Source organism: Anolis sagrei, chromosome 1 (assembly GCF_037176765.1).
Source record: "Anolis sagrei isolate rAnoSag1 chromosome 1, rAnoSag1.mat, whole genome shotgun sequence".
Lineage (NCBI taxonomy): Eukaryota > Metazoa > Chordata > Lepidosauria > Squamata > Dactyloidae > Anolis > Anolis sagrei.
Window position 1 is genome coordinate 169,770,194 of NC_090021.1, and position 21,810 is coordinate 169,792,003.

General features: G+C 40.0%; 1 protein-coding gene across 19 annotated transcripts in view; it reads left to right on the plus strand.

The window, feature by feature from the left end:
* Positions 1-21,810, plus strand: part of MAP2 (microtubule associated protein 2) — a 395,260-nt gene that overhangs the window by 106,420 nt on the left and 267,030 nt on the right. For all 19 annotated transcript variants that reach the window (XM_067470260.1, XM_060782323.2, XM_067470268.1 and 16 more), the window contains exon 3: positions 5,854-5,937. The gene's annotated coding sequence lies outside the window, so the exon portion shown is untranslated. The remainder of the gene's footprint in view (positions 1-5,853; positions 5,938-21,810) is intronic.

Sequence of the window (21,810 nt, forward strand, 5' to 3'; positions counted from 1 at the left end):
GTGTGGTAGTTAAGTACAGAGGTGTTTCCTGACCTCCTATCTGCATGGAAGGTTAGCACACAGAAGATGGGACTGACCTGTACCACTTCTGGCAGACGATGAACAAATCTATCTGTTTCTGGTATTTTGCACTTTCAAATGTGTCTTCTTTCTTCCCATGTTCTGATTGGATTGAGGAAGGAACCAGGGGTGGCTCAACCATTACGCAAAGTAAGCCTTTGCAGTATGGTTGATTTTGCCCAGGGGCGCTCTTGAGTCGCTCTTGGGGGAAAATAGACCTTGACATATGCGAGTTGTAGTTACTGGGATGTATAGTTCACCTACAATCAAAGAGCATTCTGAACTCCACCAATGATGGAGCTGAATCAAATCTGGCACACAGAACTCCCACGACGAACAGAAAATATATATCAGTGATTGATTGGGGGGGGGGGGGGGGCAGGTGCCAAAATATTCTTTGCTTACCATTGAAAATTACCTAGGGCCGCCTCTGGAAGGAACTAGTTGTTTTTGCACAGGTTCCTCTGTGTATTTGGGAACCCCCAACTGCACCACGTTCTGGACTCTGGATGGAGGAATGCACAAGTCTATTTGTCTCACATTTCAGATCGTTGACTTGGGAGAGCGGAGGCATAGAGCAGGCCAGAAATACTGTGTTTGTGGTGCAAGAAAGGATCCTTGAGAAATTTAACTTGTGCTAGTCCCGTGTAAACTGACATAATGAACCACATGCCAGACTTCGAAAGGCCAAAGAAAAGTTGTTACTCATTGAGATTTCATGAGAAAATTGTTATTGTAGGCAACACTTACTTGGGTATTGAGCTAAAGGCAGGAATTATTTCAAATTCCCTGTCCATCATTCTTTCTAGAAATCTGTAATACAGTGTTTTAACTCCTTTGGAGAATTTTAATTCTCCTCTCCGCAAATTACTATTCTCCCCTCTGGTTTTTCCATTATGGTTGCCTTGACAACTAGAGCTTCCTATCTTTATGGTTACCTATAGAAACAGAAGATTTGCTTTTCAGGAGCAAAATAGCATCGGTAGTGTCGGTGTAAGATTCAAGCAGCGGCTTATATAGATTTATTAAAATGGCTCTATTAAGCCAGCGTCTTTTGTGGGAGAAAATTATATTTGCTTTAGGCACGTATAGGGCCCTTATACCACCCCCTCTTCCTCCACTCATCTCAATAAAGAACTTCATGATCTTATTCAGATGCTAATATACAAAGCCATCTGCAGCCTTAGCTGAAGCCTGCCCCTAAGCCACAGGGGGACCTCCGTTATTATAATTCCCCTCTTTCTGAGAACTCATTCATTGTTAAAACAGGAAAAATTATCAGATGGATAATAAAATTTGGGCAGTACAAGATTTTTTAGGATTTCAGTGTAACCTCCTTTCCCCCAAATGCATTATTAAGCATGGATCAATTACAAAAATAAAAAAAAAATGGCCAAGGGCAGAAGGGAATTAATTTTTATTGTATTGTCGAAGGCTTTCATGGCCGGAAACACTGGGTTGTTGTAGGTTTTTCCGGGTTATATGGCCATGTTCTAGAGGCATTTTCTTCTGACATTTCACCTGCATCTATGGCAAGCATCCTCAGAGGTAGTGAGGTCTGTTGGAAGTAGGAAAATGGGTTTATATATCTGTGGAATGACCAGGGTGGGACAAATGACTCTTGTCTGCTGGAGCTAGGTGTGAATGTTTCAACTGACCACCTTAATTAGCATTTGATGGCAAATAGAAAACAAACCAGAATTCTTTCTCCTGGGAATGTATGACATTAAGGAGGAAAAAAATAATGACAAATTATTCCATTACTTAATTACAGCAGCACGGATCGAATTCGCTAAAAAATGGAAACAGAGAGAAGCCCCTCAAAGAGAAGACTGGATCAATAAAATCCTTGATATAATGACCATGGATGAACTGACATATTGGGTAACACCAAACCATGGCATCCCAAGTAAACCTACGAACTGGGGCTTAGTAAAGGTCTTCCTTAAGAAATTGAAAATAGACATCATTTATTAAAAATAAAAATAAAGAAATAAATAAATAAAATCACAAAAGAGTAAATCACAAATCCAGTGTCGCAAGAAAGGAAGAAGCATTAAAGAAGCTAAACTGAAAATATTTATAGAAAATCCTCATTGAATAGATGGAAGCTCAAAGTTTTTAACTACCCCATAGCCCACCCCCCCCTCTACCCCCGCCCCATCTTCATCCGACCCCTTCCCTACCTACCTCCCCACCCTACATCCTTTGGGAGTATCGACAATAACAGGGCACCCCTGTATTTTTCCTATTGCACTATCCGCTATATATTGTTCTCCCTCTATCTATGTATTTATGTATCTATGTATTTAATAAATTTTTTTTAAAAAATTAGCATTTGATGGCTTGGCAGTGCCTGGGAGAATCTTTTGTTGAGAGGTGATTAGATGTGCCTGATTGTTTACTTTCTGTTGTTTTGCTGTTGTAATTTTAGAGTTTTTTTAAATATTGGTAGCCAAATTTTGTTTATTTTCATGGTTTCCTCCTTTCTGTTGAAATTGTCCACATGCTTGTGTATTTCAGTGGCTTCTCTGTGTAGTCTGACATGGTGGTTGTGAGAGTGGTCCAGCATTTCTGTGTTCTCAAATAATATGCTGTGTCCAGGTTGGTTCATCAGGTGCTCTGCTTTATTAAAAAAACTTTAAAATTACAACAGCAAAACAACAGAGAGTTAACAATCAGGCACATCTTACCACCTCTCAACAAAAGATTCCCCCAGGCACTGCCAAGCCATCAAATGCTAATTATGTGGTCAGTTGAAACATTCACACGTAGCTCCAACAGACAAGAGTCCTTTGTCCCACCCTGGTCATTCCACAGATATATAAACCCATTTTCTTAGTTCCAACAGACCTCACTACCTCTGAGGATGCTTGCCATAGATGGAGGTGAAACGTCAGGAGAAAATGCTTCTAGAACATGGCCATATAACCCGGAAAAACCTACAATGACCCAATTTTTATTGTGTTCATTTTTGTTACTTTTCTACAGATGTTAATAGAGTAAGATATACTGCATATGGTAGTGCACAAACCATTTTTCTTGTTATATTCAGGAAACTGAATTCTGCCATTTTTAGCTGTGTATTCAGCATTCATGATGAATTTCAATAAGACTCCTTTGCATATACTACCTTCTTATTAGCAAGCAGGGTATGAGAGATGGAAAAAAATGTTTACCCCAGCTCATTGATAGGTATGAATGTCTTGCAAATTTCCTTCAGTCTAGAAAATGTCTGTTTAATTGAGGCTTATTAATGTTTGCCTATGTGGTAACGTTGCAGATGTAATGTTATAGATGTGAGGATGAATATTCACATATAATGTGCACAGTTGTAAACCCCATTTCTGACAATTGATGTCAAATGTGAGGACTTGCACCCTGATTGACATGCTGTAGCTAACCAGAATTAAATATGTGACCTTTTCAGACCTTTGGGTTAAGGTGGTTTTGAGAATCACTTTTCCAAAAAATGGGTTGATCACTCATGATCTAAAATATACTTGCATGCAGTATCTATAATTTACTCTGTCTGAAATATTGTTGCATTCCTTATTTATTTAATTAATTATCTAATTCCTATCCCAGCACAAAAATCAAATTAATATTACAAATTAATATTACTTTTAATGCATTTTTTCATGTAAATATGGAGTATTCATTCTGAAATTTAAAACCAAGTGTAATGCAGTGGGTCCTCCCCAATAGTGGGCTTAACTTTTATGGATTTCATAATTTGCAGATCTGATTAATCCGATTTCTCTAAGAATGTCTAGGTTCTCTTGTATGACACAGTGGTCACTTTTTGCTGGAAGTTAAACATAGGGTTGCAGTGGAGGCCCTAGATATTCCTATAAAGGTGTTGTCTTGGCTAAAATAAATTGACTTTTTTTGCAGCTTTCCCATTTTTGCCAGGCTCTTGTGCCCCAAACTTCCACAAATGCAGAGGACTGTTTGTATACATACATTTACCATTGTGGGGAAAAAAAGAGATGCTTTACATGATTTACATCAGCATTTATCATGGGAAGTGGGCGCTAGAAACAATATACAAAAGTTGACTGGCACAACCTGGGGATCACAACCAGATACAGTGAAGACATATGCCCTTGCGTTTTGCTACTCTACTGCTGAGTATGCATACCCAGTGTGGAACATACCTCATCACGCTAAAACGGTGGATGTGGCTTTTAATGAGACATGCTGCATTATCATGGGGTGTCTGCGCCCTACACCACTGGAGAAGTTACACTGTTTAGCTGGCATAGCACCACCTGACATCCGCCGGGAAGTAGTAACCAACAGTGAAAGGACCAAGGCAGTGACATCTCTGACTCACCCCCTGTTTGGGTATCAGCCAGCACACCAATGACTTAAATCAAGAAATAGTTTTCTAATATCTACAGAGACACTAGCACACCCAAATACCTGGGAGTCACTCTGGACTGTGCTCTTACCTACAAGAAGCACTGCCTGAACATCAAGCAAAAAGTGGGTGCTAGAAACAATATCATATGAAAGCTGACTAGCACAACCTGGGGATCACAACCAGATACAGTGAAGACATCTGCCCTTGTGCTATGCTACTCTGCTGCTGAGTATGCATGCCCAGTGTGGAACACATCTCACCACGCTAAAACAGTGGATGTGGCTTTTAATGAGACATGCTGCATTATCACGGGGTGTCTGCGCCCTACACCACTGGAGAAATTACACTGTTTAGCCAGCATAGCACCACCTAACATCCACTGGGAAGTAGCAACCAATAGTGAAAGGACCAAGGCAGTGACATCTCTGACTCACCCCCTGTTTGGGTATCAGCCAGCACACCAACTACTTAAATCAAGAAATAGTTTTCTAATATATACAGAGACACTCGCTGGAACACCTCAGCAAACGAGAGTCCAAAAGTGGCAGGCTCAAACCCAGAACTTCAATCAATGGCTAACACCAAATGAGACACTTGCTCACACAGAAAACTGGGCGACCTGGAAGGCGCTGAACAGACTGCGCTCTGGCACCTCGAGATACAGAGCCAACCTCAAGAAATGGGGTCACAAAGTGGAATCCACGACATGTGAGTGTGGAGAAGAGAAAACTACAGATCACTTGCTGCAATGCAACCTGAGCCCTGCTACATGCACAATGGAGGACCTTCTTGCGGCAACACCAGAGGCACTCCAAGTGGCCAGCTACTGGCCAAAGGACATTTAATAGAATACCAAGTTTGCAAACTTTGGGTTTTGTTTGTTTTTAATTCAATACAACTATTTGGTTTGCTCCTGACACGATAAATAAATAAATGGGAAGGTAAAATGTTAGAAATAGGCCTTTATCTTACCTTGTATTTGGCAGAAAAAATTGTACAGCCAGTTCCTTGGTTCCCTCTTTTTGTTCTGAAAAGGAGTTTTATTCTTGTTTCTCTGTAAATTCCTTCTCTCTCACATTGAGCTGAAGTGAGAGGAAACTTTTGTTCTTTGACTCTTCCCCTGATGTTCATACTTATATGGTTTTGATATTAGATAATCTAATATATTATTCCTTCTTGATTATTATAAGTATTAATTGAAATTAAAATACCTCTCCCATATGAGGTACAATTCTGTTCTTTATATAATTGCAATTCCTTTCTAAAACTCTGTTATATGGCTTTTTGACTGTTAGTTAAGCAACTTAAAATGATTTTCTTTTCCTTAGATTAGTTTGAGGCTATTTTTAAACTGATTAGTGTGCATTCTCTGGGAATATATTTCAAGGAGTATCACTCTGAATTAACTTTATTCCTGTTTTTAGGCATCTAGAACTCAGCTGGGAGAAGAGCTGTTTTGAACGTTGTCAACTAATCCAGAGGACCGTGTGATTACACACTACAACCAGGTCAGTGTATTTGAGTTTCTCTAGTAAGGATAAGAAATGATTAACTTATAATTATTTGTAACACTCTCTGATGCAGAAATCCTCAACACTAGATAGGATTAGCAGCATGTATTTGCTGGCCAGAAAAAGACTTACAGTGGCTTTTTCTTTCCTTCTTTTTGCTTTTCTTTGGAAAAGGATCGTGGGGGTGGAATTGTGTGTATTTTTCTACATGTAGAGAATGGTGGAAGTGATTAGAAGACTGGCCAGGAGGCTCGATATGGGTGGAATGGCAGTCATTAGTTGGATTATTCTGGAGAGAGGAGGGAAGATGATATTTCGGTGGGTAGGATTTTCCCATTTTTTATATACATGGAGTGCAAAAGAGCTACTTTGTGCAATGGTAGCATCCACACAAGAGAAAGCAGGAAACTGTGAGAACTCTGTTTTATCAGGAATAAGTTTTAGGTTTGTGCACACTGCTTGAACAACACTACCCTTAGGACCTCATTACATGAATGAAGAAGATAGAAATGGGGAAAAGCACAGGGACTTGTATTCTTTCATCCTCAACTGTCAAGATCCCATTTCCGTCTTCAGTTATGGCAACAGTCAGTTGTCATCACATGTTCTTTGTCTGTTTTCCCCCACTTCTGTCCAGCTTCTTCTGTTTTCTTTCATACCAGACTCTTGAAAATGCAGTCCTCCATCCGTTTCTCCACACTTCTTCAATGGAGTCCCATAGACAGCTGTCAGAAGTGGCCTTCCGCCATGTGATGTCCTTTGTGGGACTCGATTTCGGCAGTGTAGACAAACCGAGAGAATACTGCATGGAATGAACTACCTTAATGGCAATATCTAAATAGGGTATGAGCAACTTCTCAAGATGTTGTGGAAGCTGCCCTCACCAGACCTTGGAGGGTTGCAGTTTTGAATGTGAAGACAAACTTTGGGATGTTATTACTTTAGGCTTAAGATACGCCTTTTTGATGAAAGACATGAACTAAATACTGCTTCCAGTTTTATAAAAAAGATCTCGTTGGTGGTGAAGGATGGTGGGATAGCCCTCAACCCACTGTTTACCCACAACCCTCTGAATGGTTTGGAAAACACTTTAAGTTAAAAACATTTAGAAATGGGAATCTTTGGGGTATGAACTTGTGGGGCTCACTTTTCCCAATTGAGGAGATTACCTGGCAACAGTTGATTTCTCATCTCTGATTTGTTTACTCCCAACAAACCTGAGAAAGAAGGGAAGAAACAATACTGCATAATGTTATTTTGGCCCTGGGATGATTGACAACATCAGAGGGAAAGGATGTTCTCGTACATGTAGTGGTAACATCTTGACCACTCTCTGCTAAATGAAGTGCTGACTTTGAAATCACTTTAGAAGCATTGGCTGGCCAAATGTAGCCACTTGACTTTCATCTCTCTTTATATCCAGATACATATAACACTTACCCTTTGGATGTAAAGAGAGATGAACAAAATTATCTGGTTGTCGGTTTTTGTGCGTGTGTTGTGTGTTTTGTTTTGAACAACTTCAAAATAAAAGCACCTTTTAGCAAGCAACTGAGGATATTTTCCTCCTTTAATAGCGTTCTTGGTTTGATTGCTTGAGGTGAGAAAGGTCCATGTACACTGTTACCTTTGAAGATTCCCTACACTATGATTTTACTGTGTGCTAGACAATAGGTGCCTTATAAGTCATCAAGAACAAATTAGCTGGAGTTAAAGGAGGGATGCACAAGACTTCCTAATCCCCCTGATGTGGCCATCATGCTATGTAGATGCATGATGTAAATTCATGAATGTACTAAGTGGGGTGGGCTGTGTGCTTAATTGGCCCACCTGGATCCCCCAGATGCAAACATTTTATTTATAGTGCAAGTGGGGAAGATCACTTTACCTTTCATTGATTTTTAGACTTTTAAAATAAAGTCATCTGTTTGTATCTGACTGCATGTGCATGAGAATCATGGGTGACTGTAGGTTCCTAAAACAAATGCAGGCAGCAGAACTAACACATTTTCACATGGCTGTATGCCCAGATGCTTCCTCCCTGAACCTCTGAGTAGACAAAATGTCATGTATGTAGCAGATTTCACTTGAAAACAACACAGTGTTGTTAAACAAATTGCTTTGTCATTCTTTTCTTTTGCCCAGAAAGCCTCTTCTGCTTTATTAAGATGTCATGGTAGTACAGGGAGAATATTCTCTAGTACTTTGTTATGACATGGCTGGTTTCTGAACGATGTCTTTTTTGTGGTTTCTGGTTTTCAGCCAACCTCTTGTATATGTATTCCATATTCTCTGTTGTCTTGCTTAAGATACCTTTTTGTTTCTTCCTTTCTTATTATATCTTACATTTTCATGTGCCTTTAATTTTTTTAAAGTCATGAGCAAAAGTAACATATACTCTAATGCAGGGGTCCTCAAACTTTTTAAACAAAGGGCCAGGTCAAAGTCCCTCAAACTGTTGGAGGGCCGGATTATAATTTGAAAAAAACCATGAATGAATTCCTATGCACACTTCACAAATGTTATTTGTAATACAAAAAAACCCCCACTTAAAAACAATACAATTATTAAAATGAAGAACAATTTTAACAAATATAAACTTATTAGTATTTCAATGGAAAGTGTGGGACTGCTTTTGGCTGATGAAATAGGATTGTTGTTGTTGTTGTTGTTGTTGTTGTTGTTGTGTGCTTTCAAGTCGTTTCAGACTTAGGTTGACCCCGAGTGAGGGCCGGGTAAATGACCTTGGAGGGCTGTATCCAGCCCCTGGGCCTTAGTTTGAGGACCCCTGCTCTAATGGCATCTATCATCTACGGCACAAACACTTTCTTTAATTCATGTGCACAAGATGGAGAGGTGGGGACAGATTGTGTCTATAGTTATTCCTCCACATTTTTGAGTTTAACTTTTGCTGATTTGATTAATATGTTCTCACTAGGAATTTCTAGTTCTTCCAGTGTAACTCTATGGTCAACTACTAATGGAAGTTGATTGTAGACTAACATTGGAGGAGAGGTGTTCTCTCAGATAAAGTATACATAGCATTTTTAATTCACATTTTTTCTACTTTCAGATGTGGAGGGACTGTTGTACTAGTCTCTGTTTCCAACATCCAACTTCCTGATTGTATGGATGTAGGCTAGAATTCTACATGCATTACTGAGGGCCCATCTACACTGTCACATAATGCAGTTTCAGACTGCATTATATGGACATATAATACAGTTTAACTGTATTGACTGTAACTCGGTACTACCTCCTGGCCTAATCCCTCCCTCCTCAGCCTCGGTTGTGTGAAGAAAAGGAAGTCCAATCTACTTGTGATTGGGACACGAGTGGGGAAGGTATGATGTTTTTCCCCACTTCTGCCACGTAGGGAGGCAGTGACAAGAAAGTGTCATATGAGTCCTACATCTGACTATTACAGCCAGGCCCATAGCCAGGATTTTGATTTGGGGGGTGGGCTGAGTTTGATTCGGGGGGCTGAGTCTGAGTGAAAGAGGCTCTACCCTAGCAAACCTTTTGTATCATTACCCCAATACCCCCATGCATATGGGATATATTGATCATAGTGATCAGATCATGAAATGAATATTTATTTATTTATTTATTAGTACACTTGTATACCGCTAATATCTCAGCCTAAATCGGCGACTCATTGCGGTTTACAACATTTAAAAACAACAATATTCAGATTAAAAATATAAAACACAAGTACATATACAATACACAGTATTGGGCCACCAATACAGACCAATGCATCTCTTAATTAAAATCATAATCCAATTTCGTTGTCTGTGATTGCCAGTCCATGATCAGAAACTTCATCGCATCGGATTAGCCGAATGCCTGTTCAAACATACATGTCTTCAATTTTTTTCGAAATACCATCAGCGAGGAGGCTGATCTTATCTCTACAGGGAGGGCATTCCAAAGCCGCGGGGCCACCACAGAAAAGGCCCTGTCTCTCGTTCCCGCCAGCCGCACCTGTGAAGCAGATGGGATAGAGAGTAGGGCCTCTCCCGAAGATTTTAGGGTCCTGGTGGGCTGATAGGCCGAGATACGTTCGGATAGATATGTTGGGCCAGAACCGTTTAGGGCTTTAAAGGCCAATGCCAGCACTTTGAATTGGGCCCGGTAGCTAATCGGCAGCCAGTGGAGCTGGTACAGCAGGGGAGTTGTATGCTCCCTGCGCCCTGCTCCTGTTAATACCAGTAAGGCCTTCTCGCAGACTACCATGAGAATTTGGGGGGGGGGGGGGCTGAAGCCCTTCAAGCTTCCCCCCCCCCCCCGGCTACATGCCTGATTACAGCCTTACTGGCTTGTTGGGAAGAGGGATGACATCTGCCCATGCTTAAAACACAAGCATAAAGAGTCCCCGGTAAAGTAGATCTGGGAGGGCATTTACAGTTGTGGCAATAGTGTCAGGATCATGATCACATAGGGTCTGTGTATCCATGTAAGTATGTAACTCCAGGTTATGCATCCATAAGTTTGACCTGAGTTCCAGTCTTAATTCTTTGCTAATTTCATTATTGAAATTTTAGCAATTTTCTTCCTGCTGTGACAAAATTCTTTAAAAGCATTATTGTTTTCAAAAATAATTTGCACTTCAGGACTTATCCTGTACAAAAAGTACACATCATTCTTTTTCTGTGTTTTTCTACACAGAAAATGTTATTTTCTGTACAAAAGACCATGTGCAAATTTTCCACTAGTGAGAAGATCCTCATCATCTGGGTTTCCTGACACTTAAAAGACATATTATTTAACTTAAAAATTCAAATATGATTTATAGCCTTTTATTAGAGGTTGTAAACTAGAAGATATGGACACTATACACAATTTTTTGGGTGGGAACAACTAAAGTTGACTTCTTCAGAACCCGTGTGTTTGGATGCATGTATTGAGTTCTTTTTAGTCTGTGGAAGTTCTTGAATTTAAGTAGTAATTTCTCTTTCCCTTCTCTCCCATTTATCCTACATCTTCATTGTTCAGCTTTAAGGGCATTAAGGGAAAGCTACAGTTGGTCAACATCAAGGGCAAGCTGCAATTTTTGCCCTTCAAACAAATATTTATGTGCATGCACATATCTCTCTTCTATCATAATATTTGAGATGTATTTCTATGCATTATTTATCACATTTGTACTCCACTCTTCTCACCCCAAAGGGGACTTAGAGTGGTCTTACAACAGGCAAGAATTCAATGCCATACACATATATGTCCATAAAATAAACAAATGCAATTGAAGTCCTTAATACAATTAAAGTCCTGATTGGATCTTGAATATAACGGAATAAGTAATTGTGTCACCTGTACTATGTTAAGAAGATAGTGTTTGTGTGATGTATTCTGTTATTTTGCAATAGAGCGTAAAGAATGATTTTAATGAGTTTAATAAGCTGTGGATATTTTCAGATTAGTGAGTAATGTTGACATGTCCTTTCCAAGATGTTCTTGCTTGGAGGTTGCTTGTGCATTTTGAAAAATGTAAAAATATTTTTGTAAAATGGTTATGTGACTAAAAATGTCAATAACTCATTATTCTTAAAATAACAAATAATATTGTGAATATGGTGAAAAAGAGCAAGAAAATAATGTTTGGCTTGAACAAAATAGAGCTTATTTTTTCCTCCACGTTGATCTCTGTTCTAGCACCAAGTCATTTGCTTAAAATTACTTTGTGTTCAGCAGGAACATTATCAATCCCAAGTAGACTAGACCTTTTCAATGCTTATCCATGTTCCAATGACGTGAGAGTCTATTCTAGCTAGGATTAAGAAGTATTTCTTTCTGTTCATTTTCATACTGCCTTTTGCTTCCAAAAATGGGACACAAGGTGGTGTACATGTTATGCTAACTGTACATATTAAAAACTATACAAGTTGAAAGTATAAAATCATATGCATATATGTTAATTAAATGCAACTGTGTAACAAGTTAAAAATAATATGTTTAAAATATACAAATTAACAAAATAGCATAAGAGTTAAAACCCATTATAGTAATTTTTTAAAAGCCTGGTTGGATAAGATTCCTTGATAGCTGAAGAAGAACAAGGGTGGGACCATATTGGTCTCTTTGAGGAGAGAGTTCAAGAATCTGGAAGTAGCCACAGAAAAGGTCCTGTTTCCTGTTTCCACAGAACAAAATTGGGAAGGTAGAAGGACCTCTCTAGAAGATTATAGACACAGGACTTAATTTCATGCAGTCTTCTCTCCGTCTTCTCTCTGTTTCTTTGTGCTGCTGAAACGGAGTCTGATGAAGGCCATCACATGATGCAAGGTGGTTACCAGTGGGACTCCAGTGTGGCAGCGCTTGGGATTTATTGTTACTAGATGGGCATAGCATTGGAAGAGGGGTAGTCTTATATGGCGAGTATATCCCTAAGTCTGTATTTTATCTTGAAAAATTGGGGATCGTCTTATACGCCCAGTCATCTTGTATGACAGAAAATACGGTACCTTGATTTTGTCATATATAAGGTATGCCATACCAAAGACCCATTGCAATTCACTACCATTCAGAAAGGAGAATAGTTTTCCTGGCTCTCTGGCACTTTCCACCCTGCTAACAGATTAACTAGAGTTTAACAGGGATTCAACCATGTACTTCTATATAAATAAAAATGTAATGTTCATTTGTGGGATTAACAGAACTCAAAAACCAGTGGATGAATTGACACCAAATTTGGACACAAGACATCTAACAACCCAATGTATGTCCTTCACTCAAAAAAATTGATTTTGTCATTTGGGAGTTGTAGTTGCTGAGATTTATAGTTCACCTACAATCAAAGAGCATTCTGAACTCCACCAATGATGGAATTGGGCCAAACTTAGCACACAGGGCTCCCATGACCAACAGAAAAAACTGGAAGGGTTTGGTGGACATTGACCTTGAGTTTGGGAATTGTAGTTCACCCACATCCAGAGAGCACTGTGGACTCGAACAATGATAGATCTGGACCAAACTTGGCACAAATATTCCATATGCCCAAATATGAACAGAGATGGAGTTTAAGGGAAATAGACCTTGACATTTGGGACTTATAGTTCACCTACAATCAAAGAGCATTCTGAACTCCACCAATGATGGAATTGAACCAAACATGGCACACAGGACTTCCATGACCAACAGAAAGCACTGGAAGGGTTTGGTGGGCATTGATCTTGAGTTTGGGAGTTGTAGTTCACCTACATCCAGAGAGCACTGTGGACTCAAACAATGATGGATCTGGACCAAACTTGACACAAATATTCCTTATGCCTAAATATGAACACAGATGGAGTTTAAGCGAAACAGACCTTGACATTTGGGATTTGTAGTTACTGGGATTTATAGTTCACCTACAATCAAAGAGCATTCTGAATCCCACAAATGACAGAATTGGGGCAAACTTCCCACACAGAACCCCATGACCAACAGAAAATACTTAAGACCACCCAGTCCAACTCTCTTCACCAGGGCAAGAAAATGTAATCAGAGCCCTCCTGACAAAGAGCCATCCAGTCATAATATAGATAGATATGATTCTCTCTCTCACACACAGATATAGTATCATAGATTTGAAAGAGACCCTTAAAGAAGGACTATGATATGTTGCATATTCCAGAGTAGGCAAACCAGACACTCTCATCATCAACACGGACAAAGAAACAACAAGAAATACTGTTTACTCACAAGCAGAAAGGAATTACATATATTAGAAACCAACACTTTCTCATTACTTTATTTTCCAGATCATGAGACTGGGCCACAGCAACACGTGGCGGGGGACAGCTAGTTTCCTATAAAACCATCTACTGTAGCACTCCATCTCTAACCAACCACATTTTCTTCACTCATGCATTGATCTGCTGTTCAAATATTTGGAAGCAACCCTTTAAAATATTTCAGCAAATTCCTAGCCAGAAGTAGTGAACATTGTTATCAATTTTCTTCTTTTTCCCCTCACCCAATTCTAACAATCCCATCCATCACAGAGTATGGAATACTAATAGATAAATGAAGAATAGCAAGCAAACTATCACAGTTAGGAAAGCATCCTTTGTGATTCCTGTCAATGCCCTTCATACACCAGAAAACCAGGAATGAATGTAAACCTTTGCTACACTCTTTTTTCTCATTGTACAAACATTCAATTGAAACACAAAAGCCAAGTCTTTTGATTTGTTATTTATTTTAAGTGACAAATGTAGAAAAATATGATTCTTCAAAAAGCATGCTTCATAACTTCGAAGAAATGATTAATAGAAGGCCACAACACAACTATACAACAGGTAGTGCTGCATAATGATCCATTTTCTCTGGGATTTTGAGTGGGAAGCAGAGTGACTAATTTTTTTTTTAAAAAAATGTTTTCATACTGATGAATCAGTCAGCTAACTATCATTTGCTCATCTGAACATCGAGAAAATCACAAATAGACTGTCGTGCATATAGATGTTGTGGGATATTGTTTTTTTTAAGAAAGTCAACCAACAGAATTCTGTAGGAAGGGGGTATCACAGTTAAGGTAGTATTCAGTTCCTATAATGATGAGGCATCTACACTGTGGAATTAATGCATTTTGACATCATCATATCATCATCCTAGGCTATCACTCACGGCTGAGTATGATTGCCTTCCAAGTGTAGCGGTCTTGGGTGTAAGGTGGGTCTGTGAGTGACTGTAGTGACCTATTCTTGAACTGCATATTCTTACACAGAGAGGACATCAATTTCCAGATGGAAGGCAGTCCTTGCAAGGCTTGGCTTGATGCGCCTTCCTCTTGACACATTACATTTCTCACTTTTGCCCTCCATTCGTTTCCATTGTTGGCGGGAAGCTTCCCACTGGCATGAAAATCATTTATTGGAGAGATTGAAACTATTTAACCTCAGTAAACTGAAAGCCAAAACCAAGGCAACAACTGCCTGTTACAGAACTCCAGTATGCTGATGATAATGAAGTCTGTCCTCATTCAGAAGAAGACCTACAAGCCACTCTAAACACCTTTGCAGTAGCATACGAAAAGCTTGGCCTGAACATCGAGAAAACCAAAGTGCTCTTTCAGCAGGCACCAGCCAATCCATCTGCAATGCCAAAAATACAACTTAATGGTGTAATATTAGAAAATGTTGACAATTTCTGCTACTTTGGCAGTCCCCTCTCCACAAAAGCCAACATCAACACTGAAATGCAATGCTGATGGAACTCTGTGAGTGCAGTTTTTTTTTTTGAATGAGTATTTGAGTATTTGAGGATCGGGACATTTGTAGGGATACCAAGATGCTTGTTATTCTCCTCCCAACCCTGATAAATGTCTGGGAAATGTGGACCACCTACAGATGTCACACTCAACTTCTGGAACAATTCCATCAGCTACATTTATCAGATGGAACTAAACTTACTAAGGATAAAAAAAAATCGATTGCAATACATTGGAAAGAGCACTTTTTTAACGGCATCGCCAATGTGGCTGAAGAGGTTCTCGTGCAAATCCCGCAACAACAAACCAAGGTTGAGCTTGCAGCACTGCCTAGCTTGGAGGAAATCAGCAAAGCCATCAGCCAACCAAAAAATAGCAAAGCCAGCGGACCTGATGGGATTCCTGCTGAAATCTTTAAAAAGTTTGACACCACTTTAACTGTGATGGCTTAACACTATGCAGTGATGGAAATTGCAGTTTTACAAAGCCTTTAGCCTTCTTTCCCCAAAGTGTCTCACCAAAGTACAAATTCCAGGAGTTTATAGCATTGAGCAATTTATTTATTTATTTATTTATTTCAGTTACTTCTACCCCGCCCTTCTCACCCCCGAAGGAGTACTCAGGGCGGCTTACAAACGAAGGCACAATTCGATGCCTATGTCAATTATACAAACATACATAAAAGCAATTTAAAACAATTAACAAATTAAAATCATCAGTACATAATATAATAGTAAACAATCTCATGCTCAGTGTTCAGAGTTCCGAATATCCATTCCGTTCCATCACTTCCTGCTCATCATCAGGGTCTTTCCTTTAGCTGCCACAATGTCCAAAAGCTTGGTCCCATATCCAGGTCTTCAATTTTTTCCTGAATGACAAAAGGGAAGTCGCTGATCTAATCTCCCCGGGGAGTGAGTTCCACAGGTGAGGGGCCACCACCGAGAAGGCCCTGCTCCTCGTCCCCGCCAGCCTCACTTGTGATAGAGGCGGGGTCGAGAGCAGGGCCTCCCCAGAAGATCTTAAGCTCCGAGATGGGACGTAGAGGGAGATCCGTTCGGACAAATACACTGGGCCGGAACCATATAGTTAAAGTGATGTCAAACTGCATTAATTTTGCAGCATAGTATGCCCTTTTTGGTTTGAGGGTTGTAGGGTTGCATTTTAAAGGCAAAAATGAGTTTGTGATAGATATGAATGGAGCCACGGTACTGATTAAAGGATTTGAAGTATGTGGAAAGCAGGTGATGACGGCAGCCATAGGTATGCTTAGAACAAAACTGAGAATACTACAATGCAAGAAGGGGGTTAAAAAACAGTTCGGAGTTTAAATAAGAATTTTAGCTAAGAGAATGGGAAGAGGAAGGGACAGGTTTCTTCACTGTTGTGTAGGAAGCAATATAGCTGGAGACACAGACTGACTGTGGGGAGCAGAGAAGAGGGCAGACTGTGTGTCAGAGTCACGGTTGTGTGCCTGGTCAACAGAGTGAACGCTGATGTTGTTGACAGACAGGGAGAGCAACTGAGGAGAGTAAAGCTTGAGAGGAAGGATAAATAGGCCAAGCTGTATTATGCCACAGTCTAATTAACAGCAGAGGTTAAAGTGTCCCATATTCAAAATTAGGGAAGCTTATCTAGCTTGGGTAGCAATGAATGAGGGGAGTCTCTAATTGGAGGAATGCTAAGCAATAGCATTTTGTTTTGTAGTACTGAATAATATAATATTTCCTACATCACAGAGCTTATAGAGACCCGCTACACTTCAGAGTAAGCCTCTGAAACATTAAGACATTCTATCCAAAGACCTCTTTCACTAGAAGGATGGAGGAATACGATTTTGAGGAAGAGAGAAAACTACCTTTGCATTTCTTGTCATCTCATTAGAAAGAATGTGTTTAGCTAAAATCCATCTTTTTGACAAGAGTAAGGTGCATGTACATTGTAAAATAATAATAATAGTAATAGTAATAGTAATAATAATAACTTTATTTATATTCTGCTCTATCTCCCCAAAGGGACTCAGGGCAGATTCCAAACATAAAAGGCAAACATTCAATGGCCGAATACAACAATACATCCATACTAACAAAATGTATACAAGCCAACATATAAATACGAATTATAACTTTACAAACTAAAATTAAATAAAAAGCACAGCCTGTTACAACAGACAAAACATCAAACATCAAATGGAAACAATAATTTCCAATTTCTTAGGGGCAAATCGATCAATCATTGCTCAAGATATCTATTGAGCCGGTGGGGTGAACAGGGCACAGATACGGATGGCAACTATTAATCAGAGGTATAATGGTAGTATTACCAACTACTATTCCTCCTCCTTGTAAGCCAGTGAGCAAAGGTATGTCTTCAGCTGTTTCTTGAAAGCATGGAGGGAGGGGGCCATCTTTCACTCCTTAGGAAGAGAGTTCCAGAGGTGGGGGGCAGCCACGGGGAAGATCCTTTCTCTCGTTCCCACCAGCCGTGCTTGGGACAGGGGTGGGACTGAGAGGAGGGCCTCCTCCGATGACCGCAGTGTCTGAGTTGGTCTGTAGATGGAAATGCGGTTTGTCAAATAGTCTGGACATAAGCCGTTTAGGGCTTTAAAGGTAAGAACTAGCACTTTGTATTTAGCTTGGAAGCAGACTGGCAGCCAGTGGAGCTGCTGCAACATGGGAGTGGTTCTCTCCCTGAATGGCGCTCCAGTTAGTAACCTGGCTGCTAATCTCTGGACCATTTGAAGCTTCCGAACTATCTTCAAAGGCAGCCCCACATAGAGAGCATTGCAGTAGTCCAAACAGGATGTGACTAAGGTGTGGACTACCATGCCCAAGTCAGGCGTCTCAAGGTATGGACGCAGCTGGCGCACAAGTTTTAACTGGGCGAAGGTGCTCCTGGCACTTCTGACACCTGGGGTTCCAGGGTCAGTGATGAGTCGAGGATCACCCCCAGACTGCGGGCCTGTGTCTTCAGGGGGAGTTTGATCCCATCCAACACAGGCTGTAATCCCACATATGTGGTTTTGCGCATGCATTGTAATGTTTTTTTTTTGTTTTTGGCTTTTTAAGTCGCTTCTGCTGTGTTTTTCAGTGTGTTTATGAGTGATGGTCACTCATTGGCCTGATAGGTGTATTGTGTCCAAATTTCATGTCAGTTTGTCCAGTGGTTTTTGAGTTATTTTAATCCCACAAACGAACATTATATTTTTATATATATAGATTATTTACTATATTTGTAAACCGCCTTTCTCAGCCTATCGGCGACTCAAGGCGATTTACAACAAATCAGTACACATAATAGCATAATAAAGAAATTAAAACATAAAAACAATATAAAACCACAACAGAAGCAATAAAACCAACATCAATTAGCGTCTCCATGTTAAATAACATTGTCCAATTCCATCGTCTAGTCATTCGGTTTCCTATGTCAGTTACTCTGCATTTGTAAACGCTTGCTCAAACAACCATGTCTTAACTTTTCTCCGAAACATTAAGAGGAGGGACTCCTGTATCCATAGAACCAACATATGCAGTTTCATTCATTCACCATTTCACTTATATCCTTTTGTACAAACTACAACCTTTTATTGGTGCTTTGTCCCACTGAAAATAACAGAATTTTCTATTTTCTACAGTTCTGCATATCCATGTGAAGTCCAGGAACATATCTTTCATGGATATGGGCTTCCACTGTACAGTCATCCCTCCACTTTTGTGGGTTTCATACTCACAGTTTTTATTGTTTATGAGCTTGTAGTTCCACTCTTGCCTCCAGAAGTTGGGGCCACCATGTGAACAAACTGCAACGCCATCCTCAGGAGATGGATGGATGACCTTATGCACTATGCCTGACTACTGAAGATGGGGCTGCCATGTTAATGTTCAAATGACAGCCCTGTCCTCAGAAAGTGAACAGGAGGACAGTTTGTGCAAGGGGGCATGCCACATATTACCACATATTACTGTTTTGCCTGGTGTCTCACTTTCTTTGCTCATGCAAAATAGACACTCACATCATGCAGGGAGAGGAACCAGGTCTGTGTGCCACTTCACTCACTCTGTGGATCTGGCTCATTTCTCTCTTTTTGCGTGCCATGATTGCATGTTCACCTTGGCAAAAGGAAGAGAGGCTCCTGGAAGGACAGAAACACATGGCATATAGAGGAACAGGAGCCAGGATCTTCAGGGTCAATGAAGGGGTGGATGTGGTTTGCTCCTCCTCCTCCTCCCTTTGAAAACATGGAAGATATTTGTAGTATTTTCACTTTTGCAAGGGGTGTGTTGAAGCCCAAACTCTCGTGAAGATGGAGTATCTGTATATGTTTTGCCTTGTATATAACATTGCTTTTTCCTTTTCATTTGTGCCTTGCTTGCCCAAGGAGGTTGCCAAATGATTTAGTTTATTTTCCCCTTGTCTGACCTGGAAAGTAGCACAAGTCACTTCTGAGAAAGGAGGATAATGGAAGATATGAGATGTGTGAACTCCAGTAAGTGTTATATTTGGAAGCTGCAAAGATTCTGGCCAAGCTTTTAGCTGTATCGTCTTTCAGAAGACATTTTTTTTAATTTCCTAAAAAACCAGTTCAGCTTTGTCCAACTTGCCAGGGTTAAGAGCTCTAACCTTTCAAGTGTTCATGTTTCTGAGCAAAGGAGGCATGAATTAAACAAGAACAAAAGCATCTGTCCAGCAGAATGAAGGCTCAGGATGGAGTTCAAATTTAGCAAGGATAGCCATATAAAGCATGAATAAAAGCTGTGGTTTGTTGTAGGTTTTTTCGGGCTATATGGCCATGTTCTAGAGGCATTCTCTCCTGACGTTTCACCTGCATCTATGGCAAGCATCCTCAGAGGTAGTGAGGACTAGGGAAACTAGGGAAAGGATTTATATATCTGTGGAAGGACCAGGGTGGGACAAAGGACTCTTGTCTGCTGGAACTAGGTATGAATGTTTCAACTGACCACCTTGATTAGCATTTGATGGCCTGGAAGTGCCTGGATCAATCTTTTGTTGAGAGGTGATTAGATGTCCCTGATTGTTTGGTTTCCTCCTTTCTGTTGAAATTGTCCACATGCTTGTGGATTTCAATGGCTTCTGTTCACCCTTAACATAAACCATAATTTATGACAGTGGTTCTCACTCATTTTTTATCAGCCGTCAATAACTCTTTCAAAGAGCCTCAGTCCCATCATGACAGAAAACAAGAGATTTACTAATTCCGAGAAGAATATTTGTATGGGCAATTTATTATTATACTTATCATCTATATAAATAAAAATGTAATATTTGTTTGTGGGATTAACATAACCACTGGATGAATTCATACCAAATTTGGACACAATACAAATTTCAGGCCAACGAGTGACCATCACCCATAAAAACATTGAAAAACACAGCAGAAGAGACTTAAAAAGCAAAAAAATTCAAAAAAACAAAAAAACACATTACAATGCATGCGCAAAACCACATATACACAAGTATATACATACATATATACACACACACACTATACACACACATATATACACACACAAAACACAGGGGATGGGTAGTTTACAGTAAATTTTAATGATATATTTGTTTTTGTTTGCCACAAGAAGAATAACAGTTCCATTCATAGGCAAAAACTGCTTTTGAAAACCCCTGTGTCTCAAATTGATGGTTTTTGCATTCCATTGGGAGTACCTGTGCCATTGTTTGGAAACCATTGCTCTACATAAATCTCAGCAAAATTGCCACACTGGCTACATTATACTTAATTCATATTCCAGGGAAAAAAATCAGACAGCTTGTTGAAGTTTTATCTGTATAACAGAAAAAGTTGAGAGCAGCCTCTAAAGTAGTATGGGTTTTTCCTTATGAATATTTTTTTGTGTGAGCACTCTTATGTGATTGTTCTACCTGTTTTCGAAGCACTCTGGAGAATCATCAGCTTTCAAGTGATTTGCTTCTTAGAGGAACTGTGCCGTTTACTTTTTGTACCAAGGGAGACTGTTAAAGGTAAATAGTCAAAAATCTGTAAAATGCAACTCACATGAGTCATTGCCATTCTCCCAGAGCAGTCCTATGAAGGAATGAAATGTCTAGCAAAGGATAAAAGAAAAGAAAGGAAATGAATTATTTGGTGATATGGAAGTTTGGATTTCAGTGAGGGTATTAGTTCTATATTCAGCTGATTCGTCTTGGGACTCAGTAGTAGCTGTGCCCCATCTCCCCATGTGCAGGATTTTTTTTTGTCGTGTCAGGAGTGACTTGAGAAACTGCAAGTTGCTTCTGGTGTGAGAGGATTGGCTGTCTGCAAGGACGTTGCCCAGGGGACGCCTGGATGATTTGATGTTTTTACCATCCTTGTGGGAGGCTTCTCTCATGTCCCCGCATGAGGAGCTGGAGTTGATAGAGGTAGCTCATCCACCTCTCCCCGGATTCGAACCTGCGACCTGTCGGTCTTCAGTCCTGCCAGCACAGAGTTTTAACCCACTGCGCCACCGGGGGCTCCGTGTGCAGGATTATGGAGTGGAAAAGAGAGCTTCCTGTTTATAGTTATCCCCTCCACATTTGTGGATTTCAGTCACCGTTTTGATCATTAAAGCTTTTGCATGTAATGTCTGCCTCTGGAAGTTGGTGGTTCCATGTCAACATTAATCCAACAGCCCCATCCGCAGGAGGTAGGAGTA